Raw genomic sequence first — 6,012 nt, forward strand, 5'->3', positions numbered from 1 at the left:
GGTCGGATAATCTCTCTTGGATTTTCCGAATCTTTGCACGGCAGCACCATATCCGTTGTATATGTCGGCGGAGACAAAAAAATGTAAACAGCCCGAGGTTTTTGCGCTGATGGGTAGGAAGACTTAGAGTTATAGGGACTCGCAGAATTTGGAAACTTCTCTTTTTCTGTCCTAGATTTTATTTTTCAATGCATACAACACACGTGTTCAAAGCAATGGACTGATATTGATCGCTGCTATTTTCTTAAAAAAGAAAAGGAGAATGGCTGCTATTATATCATTAGGCATGACATTCCTTAATTTCGAAGGATATTGTTTCCTCTTTCATATAGTGTCTGTATTCCTTATGATTTTGGAGTCTAGGTGCATCCTTTTTCAATTTTTTTTCTCATGTATATCCTACGTTTCTATTTTCCAAACAAAGCATGCATTTATTTCCGCTTCATCTCTATCTCCCTCTCCAACAACTTGATCCATTTACCGATATACGGTGGTTGAAACGGTTGCCACATACTTGGCCCTTCAAGTTGCAACCACGTAGGATTAATGACCGACAAACCTGTGAGGAAGCCTTGAAAGACCATATCCAAATCATGTAATCTATCACATACAAAAAAAAATTCATGAAAGCAATGTTACAAGCAACCTGCTAACGATATCAAAGCATATGATACAACTATCATAGTAAACAACAATGATCTTGAATTGCAAAGAATTTGTGAACAATTATGAAAAACCAAATAGTGACCAGCAAGGCAAGATAAAAAAAAAAAATCCACCATGGACGAGAAAAGTTTGAGTTTGTCCACAGCCTATCCACCATTTCCATAATCCATATAGCAATCTGCATGTGTATCATAAATTTGTGAAAAAGTATGGAACGAATAACAAGCAGGAAGAAAGAACAAGTGACAGCAACTAACAACCTGCAACTTGCTACTAGATAATAATTGATTTACAATCATATATCAATCAGATTCTCAGCATGCATCAACCAACGTCCAAATAATTTGATTTGCAACCAGCACATAGAAATTAACAAAATAAGAACCACCAGTCGACTTTTTAGCCTCAATCAACGTACAAACAAGCTGATGTACAATCATCTACCAACAATCAAATCTCTTCAAAATATAGCATGCAAAACCTTACCAACTGATATAAAACAGGATGATCCACGACCTGTTAAGACATACTATCAGCATTAATTCCACATGTAACAATTAATCCCACTAGCAAACTCATAAAAATGAAGTGCTGAAACAAAACCTATAATAATTGCAAAATAACATAATATTATGAGAACAAGGCAGCAAGCCAAGTATGAAAGAGTACATTCGTATGATCATAGATGATCATTGGCTCAAAGTTTCAGGGCTTGTGTTGCTGAAAGCCGTGGAAAAATAACCACATTCGTAAATTCCTCTAGAGGGCAAATTCCCGAAGCTACTCTAATCATCATCAGCTCAGATATAATTTGGTTGTTACTAAGGTTGCCAACTTGGCGGCCATCCAATTTGTGTCCACCATACATGCCGCTGACTCGATAATAAGGTCCCATAGTTAAACCTATATAACAAGCAATTTGATCGATCAGGACCGAGATCACTGTCGAGGAGTAGCGAAGCATCAATAGAGATAAAGAGATTGCCGATGGGAGTAGCGAGGCACAATAATTGCCAGATATATCATTTTTGGGCAACTATGAGATGCAGAGAGGGAGGCGATCAGGGTTGAGACAAGGGTTTAAGGGAGGAAGGGTCAAGAGTTGGTGGTCTGAATTACTTGAGAACAACGAAGTGAGGAGTCAAAGGCACATCTAGCTTCAATGGCTTCAGCCTTAGGGCGATGATTGAGCTGAAAATATTATGGGATTCGAGGGCTTGTGCACTCTAAAGCTATTTCTGAGTATCTGTGAATATAGACCCAACTCAGTCTGTAATCCTATGATTTTACTAGTTGTTCTGACCCAACTCATAAATATATAGGATTTTTAGCTCAATCATCTAAACAAGCTCTTAGTCGAGTCTAATGTCGTGAAAGTGGGAACATAGACAAAAAGTCAGAAAGTGGGTTGGGAGTGGCACCTACCTCAGAAGTAACATCCAAATAACCAAACTTCCTGATAGATTGAATCAAACATGCCTGTAACAACCTAGGACCTCACTCAAAAAGGCTGGCTGGAAGGTATTTGGGATTTTTTAGTCTTGTATAAGTGCCCAAGATCTCTCCAACAAATAACCGATGTGAGACTAAATACACACCTGCACAAATTCTCACATATTCCTCTGTTTAAGCCTTGATGTCCTCATCATACTAAGAATTCAAATCCATTCAATTCTAATCACAAGCATCACAATTAGCCCGTGGTCAGTCTCAATGAACTCATACTGTAGTGTCCCCTTAATCCACATAAACCATAGGCCGGATCCACTCCGATATCCTTTGTAACAACGCAGGATCTTACTCAAAAAAGCTACTTAGAAGGTATTTTTTGAATTATTTAGTTTTGTATATGAGTATTCAAGATCTCTCCGATGAATAACCGATGTAAGACTAAATACACGTCCGCACGAGTCTTCACAAAGCCCTAGTCAACCTTCTTTGCCCATATGGTATCTCTATTGGTCCTTGGATCTAAGACTCTTTGTAAATCCCAACCCCTCATTACGATCTTCTAATCTTGACCATTTAAAGAAACAAATTTTGAAGAAACATACCTTCCAAAGATCTTAGTCATCCATCTCAATGATCCTTTCCTCTTCCCTCCTAGCCAACAACTAATTTCCATAATATGACAACTCATATTCACTTCTAGGCTTAAATCCTAGAAATCCTCTAAAAAACCTAATTCTAACCACCCAACCTTCTCCTTCAATCTTGGCTATCCAAAATAATGCAAGAGAAGAAATACAACCTTCCTTAATCTTCAGCATCTAGTCTAAACTATCTCATCAATCATTTTCCTCATCCCTAGCCAATTGCCATAGCCCATTTTGATCAAGATTGGATTTAGGGAACCCTTTGGAGTAATCAATCCTTGTCTTCTATCTCTTCATTCTTTTGCTATAAGCAGCCTTTAATACTAGCCAAAATGGGGAGGGAAAATATAAAGAAATTATCAAGCAATAGGGAAGACTCTATCAAAACCCTAGCCTTTACTTTGTTTCATGACTTCCCTCTACCTTCAAGAAGCCATAGACCCTAGCTCTATTTCATCATCCTAGCCAAGTGCTAGCAACAAAAGCAAGAAGGAAGACCTTTCTAATCGCTTTGTTGGGGGCCTCTCTAAGTGGAGGCTCTATACCAAGGGAATAAGGAGAGAAAGTTGACTTCTCTCTACATCTTCAACCTTTCTCCTCTACTCTTTATCTTTTCTCTCTTTTTTTCTTTTCTTTTGTGCCTTTTACCTTGCCTTCAACACTAACATACAATTAGTGTAGAGAGCATATCTTACCTTTAAGAACTCTACCTTGGAGGGGTAATAAGGTGGGATGTGCTAATCTAAATTCTTATAGCAAACAAGTCCTATCCCTAATCTTGGATTACTGAGATTCTCCAATAAAACAAAGACAACAACTTTTAGCAACCTGAACCAATCGGAGGTAGCTTTCTCTCTTTTTCTCAATTCGCAACCTATAGCTTGTTAATCCCAAAACATTTTTCGCAATTAAAAATAAAAATTATTTATATCCTTCTTACTTACAAAATTACTTGTGTACACTCTCTTTTGTCTTCTCTCGAATGTGCATCATATTTCCTAGTTGCTAATTTATTTTAAAAGAGTAAATATAAATAATTTAAACAAAAAAATAAAACCAATATGAACATAATTTGTGATGGCCTGGTCAAGGCCCGATCCACCTGATCGGCCTGACCCGAGCTCAGCCCGACCCTAGCTCATATAAAAAAAAGAGGTAAAACAGATAGGAAGACTCCAACTGGGAGTCTTCTTCTCCATCCGACTCCTGGTAGGAGTTGACCACTGAGAAGCAGGGAGGCTTGCCTCCTTTATATAACCACGTCCCCACTCCCTTAGCCCTCCACCTCAAGCTTTATTCTTTCTTTTCCTCTCCTTCTTTCTTTTTCCATTAAGTTTACGGCTGCCCATTATTATACACGCTGAAAATTGGGGCTGTCGGCCGCCGCCGGAGTAGAGGTAACGCCCTATCCTTCCTCCCTTTTTCTTTCTCTTCTTCCCACGACTAGGAATCATGGTCGTCGCCCGAAAAATCGGCCGAAAATCGACTGACAAAAGAAGACCCCATTTTTTTTCTTGTTTTGGCCAAGTTTTTCTTCCTCTTTCCAACCACCATCACCATTGGCGTTCGTCGCCGAGAGATTTGGTCTCTTCCTTGCGCTGGCCCCTAGCCTCCATCGGAGCTCCAGCTGCTGATGAGCAGGCTAGGACATGAAATCCAAGCCAAGAACGCCTCTATTCTATCCCTATTTTTTCATATTTTTCTCTTCCTTTTTCAGCCGCTGCCTCCGATTGCTCGCCACCACCGTCTGCTGCAACCTTGCCGGACCACGACATGGCAGTAATCAGCCTGTCTTCCTTCCTCCTCTATTTTACCAAGGAAGAAAGAAAAGAAGAAGAAGAAGAGGAGAGAGAGAACAATCCCTCTCTTTCTTTCTTTTATTCTCTCTCTTCTCTCTACTCTCTCTCTACTTTCTCTCTGCTCCCTCTACTTTCTTTCTCTAGAAGATCTAAGGAATCTAGTATCAGATCCTATCGACCTGATCTATGAATCCGAGTTGACTCTGTAAATGAGCTCAATCCGTTCTGGTGCCCGGGTCACCTACTTGACTAATCACCCTGATCTTGTTGAACATCCATGAAACTTTCATTGATGAACCATGATTGATTAACCTTAGCCCTGATCGAGTCCATGCCTTATGATTTATTAATCGAATTGTTCATGCCTGATTTACTAGAAATAACCACCTTACGCTCGGTTAAGTCTTCTCGTACTATTTTATTAAAGCCATTAATTTTGCTATTAATATTTTAAATAGGACTAGTGGAGTTACCTAACGAAATCCGATGATCTAAGATAAAAAAGGTAAGTAATATTATACTCCTTACTAGTTGAACTTATAAGTAGGTCTTGCATTTTTTATTATCTTTTAAATGATCATGTCTTCTGTGCATAAAATTTGCTTATGAAAATATCATGCTTTTCTTTAAATTATGAATCAGCATATATGTTATAAAAATTATGCTTTATTATAAAAAATAGATTCATAAATGATTTGATGAAAATAGCTTTGTTATAAAATATGAATATGATCATGTCATTCAGTCCTTTTCATCTATTTATATGTATATTTTAAAAAAAAGATATAAGTTTTCTAAAGGCTCTCATATTGCTATGGCCGTCTCTAAAAATGGGGTCAATTAACATCCTAGAGCTCGCATCCAATAAAAATAACCCTTTGCTAACGGGTTAAAGTTGGTAACGAATACAAACTATGATATCTTGTCGATTATGAAGATGGCCTTGTCACAGGTTATAGTAATCATAGTACGAATATCTGTGAGCAATGTTTTGATCCATGATAGGATTATATGACATAAAAAATGATTTACGAAATTATTTGCAACATAAACTTGGCACCACGTTTATGAAAAATGGATGATTTGTTCATGCATGTTTTGCTTAATGACCTTTTTTTTTAAATATACTGTATTATAAAATGTTTATTTTGGAATATCTTTTATTTTTTTAAATGATGCATTGATATAAAAAAATTTATACTTGATTCAGTAAGATGGTGAAAGGTTTACTTCTGAGTTGTGTCGCTCATATACCTCTATTTTTTCTTTTCTCTCTCTTCAGACGAATAGGGTCGATAGAAACAAAGGATGATCCAGGCTTGGAGTTCTATTTATTCTATTATATTTAAGATGGATTTAAAAGCTAAATATAATATTGGCTTCGTGTTATTGTGGATTGTACGCCTCGGTAGCACAGCCAGGTCATGCTCATAATTTGCCTATACCCAAAT

Source organism: Phoenix dactylifera, chromosome 1, assembly GCF_051530095.1.
Source record: "Phoenix dactylifera cultivar Ajwa chromosome 1, Ajwa_hap1_PhDact_Kaust_v1.1, whole genome shotgun sequence".
NCBI lineage: Eukaryota > Viridiplantae > Streptophyta > Magnoliopsida > Arecales > Arecaceae > Phoenix > Phoenix dactylifera.